Source organism: Mustela erminea, chromosome 6 (genome assembly GCF_009829155.1).
Source record: "Mustela erminea isolate mMusErm1 chromosome 6, mMusErm1.Pri, whole genome shotgun sequence".
Taxonomy (NCBI): domain Eukaryota; kingdom Metazoa; phylum Chordata; class Mammalia; order Carnivora; family Mustelidae; genus Mustela; species Mustela erminea.
Window position 1 is genome coordinate 88,613,962 of NC_045619.1, and position 15,632 is coordinate 88,629,593.

Sequence of the window (15,632 nt, forward strand, 5' to 3'; positions counted from 1 at the left end):
AAAAATAAAAAGACAATAATCCTTTGCCAAAAAAAAGAATCTTTCACTCATCTGTGTCAAGAAAAACTAGAGCTGGAGAGTAGTTAAAGCAGTAAAAAAGAGTTTTTTAGTCAGAACTATTGCAATAGAAGAAAAGAGACCTCTGTATAGAACTGGGCTCAATTCTGAATACATCATGCACAAGTGGAAATTTATAGCCAAGGACCATGGTGGGGGTTAATGGATGGAAAAGTACTAAGAGGAAACATCAGGAGAAGGGGGGATTCTGACTAAACCAACCTAACAAGAGTCTTGCTAAAGACAGGCCAGGATGATGATATGTCACCTAAGGGACGGTGAAAGATGAAGAACGTGATCAGATATGAGGGTAATCAGATACTGATGGTGAGGGATTCTTGCTAAAACTGGATCTTACAAGAAAGTACACTGATGGGCCTAAAAGAAGGTTCAGAAACCTGCCTAAAGTTTGGTCAGACAATGAATTTTTGTCATTTGGCATGAGAGGTAAGTGGTAAGAACGATGATTTAATTCATAAGTTCAATTAGTCAGAGACTGATCAGCATATATATTAGATCTGTTGCTATTTCTTATTCTTTGTGGTCATTTATCAAATTCCTTTGCTAGACAACTCCAGAGTACAGGCAAGAGCACAAAAAAGAGTTATGTAAAGTCTTGGTAAAAGATCTGGCTAGGATAAAGTCTGAAACTAATAATCACAATTTACTTTCTAGATCAAAAAGTAAATATGGTCAGTTTTAAAATTCATCAATTCACTGGGGTGCCTGGGTGGCTCAATCGGTTAAGCATCTGACTCTTGGTCTCAGCTCAGGTCTTGATCTCAATCTCAGGGTGGTGAGCTCAAGCCCCGAGTTGAGTTCAACACTGGGCATGGGGCCTACTTTAAAAAAAACCAAAAAACAAGAAGCAAAAAACCTAAAATTCATCAATTCAGTGCCTACCCACACTCTAGGCCCCAGAATTCAACAGTGAATGAGACAGACAAGGTTTCTACTCTTACAGTGCTTATAGTCTAAAAGGAAGAGACAAACACAAAGCAAGTAAACAAAATAATTTCAGATTAATAGCAGATAACTGCTATGAAAGAAATGAAATGGTAATATGTTAGTGGCCATGAGCAGGCTATTTTAGTTTCATGAATAAAAAGAAAATGGCTGTATTATCTGTGACCAAAATGGGAATGGGATAGAATATAGAGATCTAGGTTAAAACTTCTGGAAGACTTTCCTTTCATAACACAGTTTATTTTTGGTAAATACTTACTGATTTAATATGAAGGCAATATTTAAGTATACTTTGCTGAAATTCTACATTTATCTTCCTGTTTCTTTTTTCATAAAGCTGCCAGCTGGGTCCACAAAACAACTGCTATACAGGTATTTATGTATTTTTTTTTTTAAAGATTTTATTTATTTATTTGACAGAGAGAAATCACGAGTAGATGGAGAGGCAGGCAGAGAGAGAGAGAGAGGGAAGCAGGCTCCCTGCCGAGCAGAGAGCCCGACGTGGGACTCGATCCCAGGACCCTGAGATCATGACCTGAGCCGAAGGCAGCGGCTTAACCCACTGAGCCACCCAGGCGCCCCCAGGTATTTATGTATTTAAAGCTAAACATATTTGACATGTTTTAAATACATATACAACTACTTTGTGCCTAAGGCACTTGATGTGACTACACTCAACCAACTCCGTGCTTTCCTTATCATCCAAATAGCACAGAGGTGACTCCACAGCTTTCGGTTAGAGTGCTAAAAAATGGGGAAAAGGAAGATTATTTGTCAAGTTAACCTTTCATTGGCTCTTGAAAACAAAACCCAGGCCAGAGCTGTTAAGATATATTTTCATGTATAAAAGAATGCAGCAGGGGGGGCCTACCTGGCTTCCTAGGTAGACATGCCACTGTGGTTGTGAGTTTACGGAGTTGCAAGTTCTCGGGGGTTTTGAGTTCAAGCCCCACATTGGGTGTGGAGTCTACTTAAAAAAATAAATGAAGTAAAATAAAATCTTTAAAAAAAAAAAAAAGAAGAAGAAGGAAAGAAAGAAACATTTTAAAAAAAGAATGCCACACCTTCGGCTGCCTGGGTGACTCAGTCCAGTCGTTAAGTGTCTGCCTTGGGCTCTGGTCATGATCCCAGGGTCCTGGGATTGAGCCCCACATCAGGTTCCCTGCTCAGAGGGAAGCCTGCTTCTCCCTCTCCCACTCCATCCCTGCTTGTATTCCCTATCTCACTACCCCTCTCTCTGTCAAATAAATAAATAAAATCTTTAAAAAAAAAATAAATTTTTATACCTTCATATAAGACTTTTGGGAGTACATATTTGAACAATCTTTCTGGAAAGCAATCTGGCAATATTTATATTGTCTTAAAATGTTTTGTATCCCTTGAACAAATCATTCTTTTTTCAGGACTTTATTCTGGGGTTAAAGCCCAAAACAGGGACCACTTACATATTAAAAGGTTTATCATAGTCAATTTATAACAATAAAGAACAGGAATTAAATGTTTAGAAAAAAGGATCAATGTAAGAAACTGCTTGACAAGAGACTATATTTAAGTTAAGAATAACATTTCTGGGGGCACCTGGGTGGGTCAGTGGGTAAAGCCTCTGCCTTTGGCTCAGGTCATGATCCGGGTCCTGGGATCAAGCCCCACATCAGGCTCTCTGCTTAGTGGGGAGTCGGGAGTCTACTTTCCTCCCCCCGCCCCCACTTGTGATCTCTGTCAAATAAATAAACTCACTCTTAAAAAAAAATAACATTTTCTGAAAGCTATTTAATGACATAAGAAAATGCTATATATTCTATAGGGAAAAAAGCAGGATATAAAATTGCATATGCACCATAATTCCAAATCTATAAAAATAGAAATAGGGGCGCCTGGCTGGCTCAGTCAGTATAACGTGCAACTCTACAACTCCTGATCTCAGGGTCATGAGTTCAAGCCCCACATTGGGCATGGAGCCTACTGGGGGAGAAAAAAAAAAAAAAGGCAAACAAAAGAATAAGCATATAAAAAGATAAGGGAATTAGCATCCAATGTTAATAATGGTTATCTCTGGATAATGGTATTCCGGGTAATTTTGTTTTCTTCTTCTTACTTTCAGCATTTTCTGAAGTTTACACTGATCACAGATTGCTTTTAAAAAAATAAAAATAATATAGAGTAATCTAATAAAAAAAATCTACAAGTTAAAAAAAGGTCCACATCTGGTACACTTTATTATAAAGTACTAGACGGTATATTTAAAAATCATGCAAGGCTGTTCGTTCATTCTCTACTACAAAGCAAAAGAACCAACTGACAAATTCAATTCATTTTTTGGACTACCAAAAAAATCTTTCTAAAATTATAAACTAGCAGCTTCATATGGAAATAGACACGGTGGAAACTTATATTGATACACAGGGTAATCAAGCAGTTCAAGATAGTTCCTCCTTTGTTACCTTCAAGAACCCATTTTCAGAATCCCATGAATGCTCCCTAAAGAGTATTACTTATATCAAACACTTAGAAATTGCCCCAGCCATTCATCACAGAGAGAATAAAGAGAGCTGAAACCAAGCTTAGCAGGTACTAAATGTCTTTCAGTTCAGTTATAAACAAGCTAAAAAAATGTAGACAGGCACCCAAACAGAGCTCTATGGGCTCCATTCCCTTATGGTATTAAAAAGAAAGAAATTATATACAAACAGTTCTCTTCCAAGAACATAACTTTGGATACCAAGTTTCAGACTCTAAGATAATTAAGCTGCTACTAAGCAAAGAGTACAAACACCAAAGATCTCTGCCACAGCAGTCTCAACATTTTATTCTCCATAGGATACTATGCTATGATTTGCATTACACCTAGAAAAATGATTTAAGGAAAAGATGCCAGTAAACATATGAACTGTGAGACTATAATGAATATTATGTGAACCTCAGAAAACAAAGACTCAAGTTTTACTAGGTAGTAGATTATTTAGGAATTGAAATTTCTGTTCATAAATTTTGGGTTTGTTTTCCACTGTATTACTTAGCATAAAAACAGTTTAGCATATATTATTTCACTAGTAGGTAAACCAACTGACCCAAAGGGATTATACAGAAAGCACATATATCACTATAACCTTAAACTAACTTGCCTTACTGTTTTATATCAGAGTTTTTTTTTTTTTTAATTTTATTTATTTGACAGACAGAGATCACAAATAGATAGAGAGGCAGGCAGAGAGAGAGGAGGAAGCAGGCTCCCTGCCGAGCAGAGAGCCCGATGTGGGACTCGATCCCAGGACCCTGAGATCATGACCTGAGCTGAAGGCAGAGGCTTAACCCACTGAGCCACCCAGGCGCCCCGTAAAGCACTTTGCTTACAAACTGGAAAACTGAGGTAGAGAGTTAGAAAAAAAAAAATAGACAAAAGAGGAGTCAAGAGGTTAAGGCTCACTTGACTCCTAGTTACCTATTCTCACACACTTCAAAGAAGATATAAAAACAGACAGCACATCTTTTTAGAACTCCTAAAAGTTAAGGACACGTGGGTGGCTCAGTCCATTAAGACTCTGCCTTCAGCTCAGGTCATGATCCCAGGCTCCTGGGATGAGTCCCACTATGGAATCCTTGCTCAGTGGGGAGCCTTCCTCTCCCTCTGTCCCCTGCTCGCCCTGCATGTGTTTTCTCTGTCTGACAAATAAATAAAATCTTTAAAAACAAAACACAACCTCCTAAAAGCTGTATGATAAAGGGGCACCTGGGTGGCTCAGTGGGTTTAAGCCTCTGCCTTCAGCTCAGGTCATGATCTCAGGGTCTTGGATCAAGCCCCACATGGGGCTCTCTGCTCATCAGGGAGCCTGCTTCTCCTCTCTCTCTGCCTGCCTTCTGCCTACTTGTGATCTCTGTCTGCCAAATAAATAAATAAAATCTTAAAAAAAAAAAAAAGTTGTATGATAACCTGCCTATTGTGTAACTACTTCCAACTGAATTGTGTTACTTCCAAAAATTTACACATAATAGATGTTTCTTATATGTTTATTATACAAATGAATGTCCAGAAATAAGAATCGGGAGGGACTACTTCTTGGAGCAATTCTTTTTGTCTAGAAAAATTAAATAATGTTCATAGTTTCAACATTAAGAGTGTGTGTAATTTTTTTTGTGTGTGGTGGACAGCAAAGTAAAGTTTACTGAGCGATAGAAAAAGCTCTCCAAGAGGGAGGGGACCCAAGAGGGTTGCCCAACATTAAGTATATTTTATTATAATAATTTTTAAATTCATAATCCAATTACAGTATATGTCAAGGACTGGCAAACTTCAGTCAGTGGGCCAAATCCAGCCTGCCACCTCTTTTGTATGGACCACAAGCTAAGAATGGTTTTTACATTTTTAAATGGTTGGAAAAAAACAAAAAAAGAGTATTTCATGACACATAAAAATTACATGACATTCAAATTTTAGAGTCCATAAAAAAGTTTTATGGGAATACAGCGATGCTTATACTTTGCATGTTGTCTATGGTTTCTTAGGTGCTACAATGGTAGAGTTGAATCGTTACAAACAGACCTCATGCCTGCAAAGCCTTATTTACTATCTGGCCTTAGTTTGCAAACTCCTCGTATTTATAAATAACTATTATTAATTAAAATGCATGGGTAATTAGGAGATCCCAATTACGACAAATGTCAGAGTGTATGTGTTAATCATTAGTAAGAACTTTTATATTGTGACTATTCAATTTAATTGAATTAATAATAATTTCTTTTTAAATGACTACAAATTTTTGAAATTAGGTTTTTTTGTTTTTTAAAGTAGACTCCACACCCAGCATGGAGCCCAACACAGGGCTCAAACTCATGACGGGGAGATCAAGACTTGAGTCATCCTGGGTGGCTCAGTTGGTTGGACGACTGCCTTCGGCTCAGGTCATGATCCTGGAGTCCCGGGATCGAGTCCCACATCTGGCTCTCAGCTCCATGGGGAGTCTGCTTCTCCCTCTGACCTTCTCCTCTCTCATGCTCTCTCTCACTGTCTCTCTCTCAAATAAATAAATAAAATCTTTAAAAAAAAAAAAAAAAAAGACTTGAGTCATGACCAAGAATCAGACACTCAACCGACCAAGCCACCCAGGCGCTCCCCCCCACTTTTTTTAAGTCAACTCTACATCCATTGTGGGGCTCAAGCTACAACTCAACAGTAATAGTATGCAGTATGTATATAGTACATAGTAATATGTACTTCTGACATATGTAATATGCTCTTCTGACTGAGCCAGTCAGATGCCCAAGAAATTAGGTCTTCTAAAAATAAGGTTAATTAAGCTAGCTCCATAGTTCTCAACCTTAACATATTCACTTGGGCACCCTGAAAAATACAGATTCCTATGCCTCCAGGATTTTCTTGGCTTTGCGACCCAAGAATTTACACTTAAAAAAACCACCCTGGGTAATTCCGGTGCAAATGGTCAGTAACTCAGCCTTTGAGGGACACTAAAATGGTTGGAGAGCTTATAGTTCTTCTATAGTAAAGGGCTGTATTTTTCCAATTTGGTACTACAAGACAGCAGTTCTCAGAGTGGGCTCCAGGGATCCCCATAGATTCCTAAGACCCATTCAGAGGGTTTATGGGTGTTCAAGTCATACATGGATGAAAGATCTATTTAAAGAACAAGACAGGCTAATTCATTTTAATTTAACAGTATTAAAATTCAGAGATATGGTTTCAGATTCTACACAACAGTCAACCATTAAGAAACTACCCCATTTTGGATTCTGGTATAGTATCAAAGAAGAAAGACTATCTACAATTATCTGAAAAGAATCTTTCTGTTTTCTGGGCTCCTGGGTGGCTCAGTCGGTTGAGCATCCGACTCTTGGTTTCTGCTTATATCATGATCTCATGGGCTATGGGATCAAGTCCCACATCAAGCACCTCGCTCACCAGTAAGTCTGCTTTAAGACTCTCTCAGTCTGCCCCTTCCCTTCTCAAATAAGTAAGTCTTTAAAAATAAATCTTTCCGGGGCACCTGGGTGGCTCAGTGGGTTAAAGCCTCTGCCTTCCGCTCAGGTCATGATCCCAGTATCCTGGGATGGAGCCCTGCATCGGACTCTCTGCTCACCAGGGAGCCTGCTTCCTCCTCTCTGCCTGCCTCTCTGCCTGCTTGTAATCTCTGTCTGTCAAATAAATAAATAAAATCTTTAAAAATAAATAAATAAATAAATAACTATTTCCTTTTCCTATTAGTATCTGTGTGTGAACCCAGGTTATCTTCACATACGTCAACCAAACAACATACTGTATCAGACTGAATACAGAAGCAAATATGAGAATCCAGCTGTTTTCTATTAAGTCAGACATTAAAAGATTTGAAGCCCTGCACCCCAATTTTTCTGACACTATAGTAATTATTTATGTTGTTATTTGAAAGTGAGTATTTTTTCAATTTCTCCACTTTAATTTCTAAAATGCTCAATATCAACAGATATAACCAAGACAAACCAAAGTCCTTTGGAGTCCCCAACAGTTATGAAGAGTATAAAGGGGTAGGTATTGAGACCCACTACTTTTTTTTTTTTTTTAAAGATTTTATTTATTTATTTGTCAGAGATCACAAGTAGGCAGAGAGGCAGACAGAGAGAGAAGAGGAAGCAGGCTCCCCGCTGAGCAGGGAGCCGGATGTGGGGCTCGATCCCAGGACCCACAGATCATGACCTGGGCTAAAGGCAGAGGCTCAACCCACTGAGCCACCCAGGCGCCCCCGAGACCCACTGCTTTAAGAAATACACAAACAGGGAAGCCTGGGTGGCTCAGTCGGTTTAGCACGTGCCTTCAGCTCAGGTCATAATTCCAGGGTCCAGGGATCGAGTCCCACATTGCGGGGTGGGGAGGTCCTTGCTCAGCAGGGAGGCTGCTTCTCTGCCTGCTGCTTCCCCTGCTTGTGCATGCTTGCTCTCTCTCTCTGACAAATAAATAAATAAAATCTTAAAAAAACAAACAAACAAACAAAAAACAGTAGAATACCCTGGATTGATCAAAGAGAAGGTTCAAATTAATTTCTGGATTTTGAGCTCTGACATGCAAGGGACAGGTTTCCAAAAAAGGAGCCAGCTTAAACAGATCAAATACTTTTGTATCGAATGACTAAAAACAGATGGGAGTGAGAATTAGGCTGAATCATAAGTTAGACAACACATGGCCAAACCTTAGAACCTATCTGGGAACAGCTTCATATAGGCAACTATTTGACTAGAACTTTTTTTAAGTCTCTCTAGGCTTTTGAAGGATTCAAGGAACTATTTTAAGCTATCCTCAGAAAGGTTAATAAAAACAAAGAAGCAAAAGCTTACTAAAGTGACAGCAGGAAGCAGAGTTAGAAATAACTAGAGAACACTATATGTGTCTATGTTTGGCCTCAAAATGCATTTTAGGAGTTGAAAAATTCCTGGAAACTGGAAGGCTGTCAAAAATCTAACCCTGTGTTTTGGGTTTTTTCCTACTCATTTTCAGATAAGGTATCATCCCTAAAACAATACACCAGTAGTGATCAACACGTAAACACTAATCCTTAAGGATACATGTAAAATCTTCATGCACTTCTTTTTTTTTTTTAATGGACTTAATTTAAATACACTACTAACAACAATAAACCTGAGACTTTAATATTAAACCCTAGTATGAGTTAAGTCCTAGATAGGAAATTGCTACAATAATGACAATCATGGAGATGCTTAAAAATTCTCAAGGCAAAAAAAATCTGTTTTCTAAAGACTGTCCATATACTGGCAACACAGTGATCTGTTTGGGGTATTCTAATGCTCACTGACTGACTTTCAATAATCCCAAACACAGATGTGTAAAATATCAGCAAACTACTGCTTGCCTATAACTTAAAAAAAAAATAAAGAAAATGGTACTACAGGAGACACATTACTACCAGAAATACCGAAAAACCATGTTAAATAAAACCAACATGGTGTTACTCAAGTTTGATAAAGCTTAAATAAACATTACTGGCAAGAAACTTGGTGCCAACACAAATCATTTACAGCAGTCATACGTTCTAGTCAATAAGTCGTTCTGTTTTTATAATATAGTCTGGCGTATTCCTTTTCAGAAAGAATGATTATGCTCTATTTTTTAATCTGAAAAAAAGTAATTTTTCTAATGCATGGTAAATTATAAGCCCCAAATACAATCTGACCAATTTAGCATATAAATCTTCTTTGTCCACTATGTCAGCAAGAAGCACTATACCAGATAAGATATTAATAGGTAATTCCACTCAAAACAAGTTGGATTTTGTGAGATGGTGCAGCAATGGCGGAACAACACTGTTCCATGGAGGTCCAAGCCACAAGCTCACAAAGTGACTTTTTAAGCTAAATCTTAGCCCTAGGTACACTTTCACAAGTTGATATTTATTAAGGAAAAATGCATTCTTGAACAGAAAAAAGAAACCTTTTTTTAAAGTAAACTCTACACCCAACATGGGGCTCGAACTCACAACCTGAGACCAAGAGTCGCAGGTTCCACCAACTGACCCAGTCAGGCATCCTGAAAAGAGAAACTTTTTATATACTCGGGTTTCAAATGTATGAGAACATTTAGGATTAAAATTGCAAGAAGATGAGAAAAAGCTAACAAAGTGAAGTTGTTTGTAATGAGTTTTGTTCTCCGATTAAGTGTTCCTACATCCTTCATAAGATTACTATAGTTTAAAAAAGAAAAAAAAAAAGATTACTCTAGTAACTCACATTTGCCTTAGTTGGGAATCTTTCCTACATGTCTGCCTACAAATTTCTAAAAACTAGGTAACAAATTCGTCTTTTCATAAAATTTTTCCTCTCTAAGGTAGCCAAGCAGTATACCTTTACTTTCAAAACCAAACTGAATTTTCTTCATTGTACATAAGCAGTGGGTATATTATTCAGACACCCCCCCATACACACACACTTTCTAAACAAAAGGATAAACAAGAGAAGGAAAGAAAACAAAATACTATGGCTTAAGGGGGTAGGGAGACAAACTATTTCAACACAAAGTGTCCACCAGGGAAATTCTGTAGAGAAAATATCATGATGAAATATTTTAAGACATGAAATGACCCCAATGCAAAATTTTGTTGTTGTTGTTGATTCTTGTTTTGTTTCTTGCTCAAAGGAGTTATTTCTTGACATTTATGTTCCTTACTTTCTGTTTAGCCATTCCCACTGGGTCAGTAGAACCACTTCAATTTCATTTTCTTTAATGTCTCCTTTTCTTCAATAGTAAGTTCTTTGATCTGAGTTTCTATTTATGAATGTTTGGACTGGAAAGGACCTTGAGGGGTCATCAATTCCATCGTCTGCTTTTCAGGAGAATTCATAACTAAACAATCTCAAATGGGTAAGAAGCTATCAAAAGATGTACCCTGTCCCTAACAGCATGCTACTTCATTCCACAGAGACATTTCCATTCACAATTTTTTATTTTTTAAAAGTGAAAGTAAAAATTAAAACCCCAAAAGAGGAAGGTGCTTTAAAAATGCATTTATCAGCTAAAATTGCTCAAACTTAAGTTCAACTATCAGGTCTAAAATTAACACACAGGAAAGTTGTTGGCTGCCAACACAGTCTTTATTCCCTAGAGATGTCTTCTGATGTTATGGCTTATTTCTAGCACAATTTTACCTATAGCACAGAGCACGACAAACTTAGCCCACCACATCAATAAACTATAAAGGCAACTATGTGTGAGGGGGTGTGCTTTCTTTTACAGGTAGTGTAGGTTTTTATTCCAAACAAAATGAAAAGTTAGGTCTAAATTGGAGATGTCAATATTATGGGGAGGCTATGATATAACTGCTACATGGATAATAGTTTAATTTTTTTAATTTTTAAATTTTTTAACTTAAAATGCCATGTCTTCCTAAAAGACTCCAAAACAGAATTTCATTTGATGACACAAAATATGCAACTATGCAGAAACACTGTTAATCATTCTAGAATTATTTTAAAAAATAAAAATAAAGGAAGCAGGACCAGCAATGTTGGAAAGGGGGAGGTAATTTTACTTTAAAACATAGGGGAATTATTAAATAGATGTCTTATAAACAATTGACAAGTAACACAATGATTTATAAACACTAGCATGACCTAGCTAGGTAGCAACTAATGTCTAACTTCATTTTTCACCAGGTCACTAGCCTAGGAGCTTAGGGATAGGTCAGAGACAATGTATTTAGATTTCAAAAGGATGCTTCTTAATATTTGACAGGAAATATAAGTTAGATGATAAAACTGAAGGTGAATTCATAATTGAATTTTATGCAAAAGGTTGACTGATGGATTAATATCAACCTAATGATAGCATGCTGATGTTATATGGCACTGCTCCACCCTTATATATTTCTACCAGTGACCTAAAACAAAAACACAGATGTTTATGTCTCATTTATCAAATTTATCTATCAAAGATACAAACATGAGGATATGAGGAATAGCTGAGGCCAAATAAGATTATTAAGCTAAAACAATAAACCCAAATTAACAAGATGACAATTACAAGGATAAATGTAAGGTCATCAATTACATTTAAAAAATCAATTACACAAATTAATGCGATCTTGGGCTTTAAGAATAGAAGTACAGAGCACAGCAGAAAAGAGGCCATACTCTTCCCTGTACTTTGTATTGATGAGATTATACCTGAGGTATTATATTTCAGATCTAGATAAGAAACCCTAAATACAGGCAACCCAGCTGATGAGGCCTGAACTTTATCATTTAAGGAATGGCTAAAATAACTTGGGAGATTTATCCTACTACATAACTGTTATCAAATACTTAAAGGGCTACCATGCTGACAAGGAATTAGGTTTATTTATTATAGCTGCAAATGGCAGAACTAAAGAGCTTCAGCACAATGTAAAGAATGTTCTAAAAGTAGACCTCCAATAATGGAACAGGGTATCTGTGAAGTGGGGACCTCTTTCTTATTGCATTAGAAGTGAAAAGACCCACCTGCCAGGAATTCCAAATATGATGTATTTTCATGTTTCATGAATATACTTTGTCCCAAAAGAAGCCTCCTTCAGGAAGGCAACATTCAAATACTGATGCTTAAAAATTGTTTTCTTTGACATGTTTCTAAATAGATGGAAGACCTTCTTTTTTTTTTACGTTTTTTTGTTTTCGTTTTTGTTTTTTGTTTTTTAGTATTCTCTACACCCAATGTGGAACTCAAACTCACGACTCAAGATCAAGAGTCACATACATGCTCTACCGACTAAGCCAGCCAGGCACCCGATGGAAAATTCTTTCATGAACTCTCAAATCATAGTGCCATTTTTAGAGAAACCAACAGCAAAAAAAAAATTAAGGCTTTTTCTTTTTAAATGAATGCTGCATTTGTTTTTCTGGAAGAAACAACATCTGCACCTTAACTTTAGTACCTTTATCAAGGGATAAGGGACAATTATATGCCAGCCTGCCAACTAGCCTCCAGAAGAGAGCTGTCTTTGTTATACATTTACATGGCAAGGCTATTTGCTCCACCTAAAACTTCCTTGCAAGGAGAAGGCTCCTCCTTCTCAGACGTGGATGAGGCTGCTGTTAACACTGCTACCTCCTACTGCAGCCTAGGAAAAACTCCGTCTTGACATGTACAAAACAATAACTTGTGAGAATTTCATAGCAGCTGTGTTCAGGCAGAGCCAGGGACTTTACTTGAGGCAAAGTAGCAGCTTAAGAGTTGGATGAAAAAAAACAATTTTCATTTGGAGCTGGAGGTGGAGAGAGGAAAGAAAAAGGAGGTAGAGTAGCAGTGTCCATTAATATTTAAAAGCCACAGTAAATAAAAATGCTTAAAAATTACAACCCTGGAACTCTCACAGGATGTAACCTTTGATCCACAAGTTTAAAAATGAGCAGTGTTGACACTCCCTAGCTTTCTGCTAGGTGTTAACACTGATGAAATTAAAAAAAAAAAAAAATCTTGCATTTGATAGTGCCCCAGTTAAAGCCACCACAAACTCGAGAATGGAAGAGTAAAACAAGGGACTTTGCTCTTTCATTGGGTATTTTTTGTTCTGCTGCCAGGCAAACTGTGAAAAGGTCTGAATGTCCAAAAGCACTGCTCTGAATGTGAAATATTAGAACTCAATTCAGTAATTAATGCTAAAGGGTTAGTAATTAATTGGTCTCAATGTGTCGTAGGGGCAACTTTCTGGCTAGGAGAAAAAGCTTCAAATGGCTGCTGATAACCAAAGGTTAATACAAAGCAACATACTCTGGTTTCTCTTCATGAAACAGCTTTACCGGCATTTCAGACATTATCTTGCTTCTCAAAAGTACAAGGAGAAGAGAAGGATATAAAAGACAAATCTATGCAGCAGCAAAGCAGCTCTTAATTAATTGGCTATATTAGTTTAATTCATTATTAAATAATACACACCTATCAAACAAAGGGCAAAGGCTTGTCCCTTTGCTGTACAGAATTAAGAACAAACTGGTAAGACTACTTAGGGTAGCTGCCAAACTTTTCTTTAGCTTCTTTTCTTACAGACATGTTACATTTCGCAATAGCCTCCACTTACCTTACATCCTCCATGTTTAAGTACAAATTGTGTTTGATTTCCCCAATCCTTGCCCTAAGATATTATGACATATCTTTAACTTCTGAGTTTAGACACAAAGGAAGAAACTGAAAATTTTTCACTTTCCTGAAATATATGTCCATCTTATTTACACCATTTAAAAATATATAAGATAAGCTAACTAAAACTAACCACAACTAACCATTTAACAGCTCCAAGAATAAAAATGGATAAGACACACATTTAACAAAACAAACTTTGGTATATTTTTCTGTGCTTATAATAACTGTAAAGACCAATGTCATTACAAGAATTCTTACACTACTGCAAGGTTTTTAAATATAAGAATCAAGTGAGCTTGCCCAGAAAACTCTGCACATCCCCACAAACCTACACTTACTATGACACAACCTTCGGAGACACTAAAACACTATTAAGTAGAAAGCAAACTTTTAAAGTTAGCAAAGTAGCAACGCAGCAATCTGGGTAGGAGGTGCCCTGGGTAGTAAACACCCCAGTCAGAGAACATAAGCAATTCAGAGCAACATGACTCCCAATGGGGTTCCAACTTGTACCGCAGAAGTCCCAAGCCCCCATCCCTGAGTTTTGGAAGAGAGGAGTGTAGGAAGAGGAAGAGAAGAGAGAAAGGAAATCAGAGCACAAGTGATGAAAGTGTTCTGTATTTCTTCTTCTCCACCCCTACCTATTCTTGCAAGCTGGTCACCAGACTAGGTGCCATATACAACAAATGCCCCAAATCAATATCCTAGGCTGTTTCTGATACCTAGGCTAAAGACCTGTATATATCCACTGTCTCCTTTCGAAACACCTCCTTTACTCCTCTAAATTCCCTTACACTCTTCCCAAAGTGATGCCTTGGCTGGTAAGCCCACCTCTATAAAGTATTCCTAAACTCATTCACTGAATTTTCTCAAAATTCATACTTTCTCTCTGAAATCATGCCCTTATTCTTTTTTCATAATTTTCAAAATTCAATCAAAATGCCATGACTCCCATTCCCAGTGATTTACCTCTACCTATCTTTCCATCCAAACCCAATGCCATATTTTCACCTACTGTTCCCTACCTCCTGCCTATTACCCTTGGCTCTTCAATGCCAAGCCCCTAACCCCACTTTGATAAGCCTGAGTCTTCAACCAATTTAGCACCCCACCCCTTCCTCCCATTCCATCCCATCCCATTACCCTCCCATTAGGCTCTACTAGGCTTCCATTCCCTCAGGATTCAACTCCCCTCTCCTTGCCACGCCCTGTGCCCCCCGGGGCTACTTACCCCAAGTTCTCCCCACACTTCAGGCCTCTGGCCCCGCCTTCCCCCCCAGAGGAAGGAGGCGGTAGGAGGGAGAGAAGAGGGGCGGCACTCCGCAAGGTAAAGACGATCTCTCATTAGTGTTCATCGCCGCCAATCGTAGCTTCCTTCTCTTTTATTGGTCGGCGTTAGTCCATGCCCCACCCACTTCCTCAGACAGGGCCCGGCCACCGCCTCAGCGCCCCCGTCCAACACAGACTGGGAGGGGAGACCCCGGCCTGGGACACTGAGAGTGGCCAGAGTTGAAAGAGAGACTCCGCCAGATCATGGACTACTTAATGTTAAAAGAACTCACCCTCTGGTAGCTCCGTCGCCTCCCGCCCGCCCGCGTTCGTTCCCACAATCTGTCTCCAGCTCCTTCTTTCCCCCCTCAGCGGAGCAGATACTTTCTTCTCGTCCGGCCAGGGGCGCTCACCTCTCGCGAGATGTTGGGGGGTGGGGTGGGGAGGAAGGGCGAGATCCGTAGGCCCTAAGTTGGAAAGGGGCCGAAAGGCGGTGCTCCGGAAAACAGAAGGGGCCGGACTTCTGGTGGGCCGGGCTGGCCTGAAGACAGGCTGAGCGAATTGGTTACAGAAGGGTTACACGTGTTTGGCTGTGCAATATAGGGGTTAAAAAAGAAGAAAGGGAATCCGTTCAGGTGCCTGTAGTAGTGGAGATCCAAAAAGTGAAGAAAAAGCACCTGACTAGCTCAGTCGGAACAGCCTGTGATTCTTGATCTTGGGACCATTAGTTCAA

The 15,632-nt window shown here is 38.5% G+C and overlaps 1 protein-coding gene across 2 annotated transcripts in view; it reads right to left on the minus strand.

Moving 5' to 3' along the window:
- Positions 1 to 15,344, minus strand: part of ATF7 (activating transcription factor 7) — an 89,262-nt gene extending 73,918 nt beyond the window's left edge. For both annotated transcript variants that reach the window (XM_032348397.1, XM_032348398.1), the window contains exon 1: positions 15,193 to 15,344. The gene's annotated coding sequence lies outside the window, so the exon portion shown is untranslated. The remainder of the gene's footprint in view (positions 1 to 15,192) is intronic.
- Between the last annotated feature and the right edge of the window lie 288 nt (positions 15,345 to 15,632).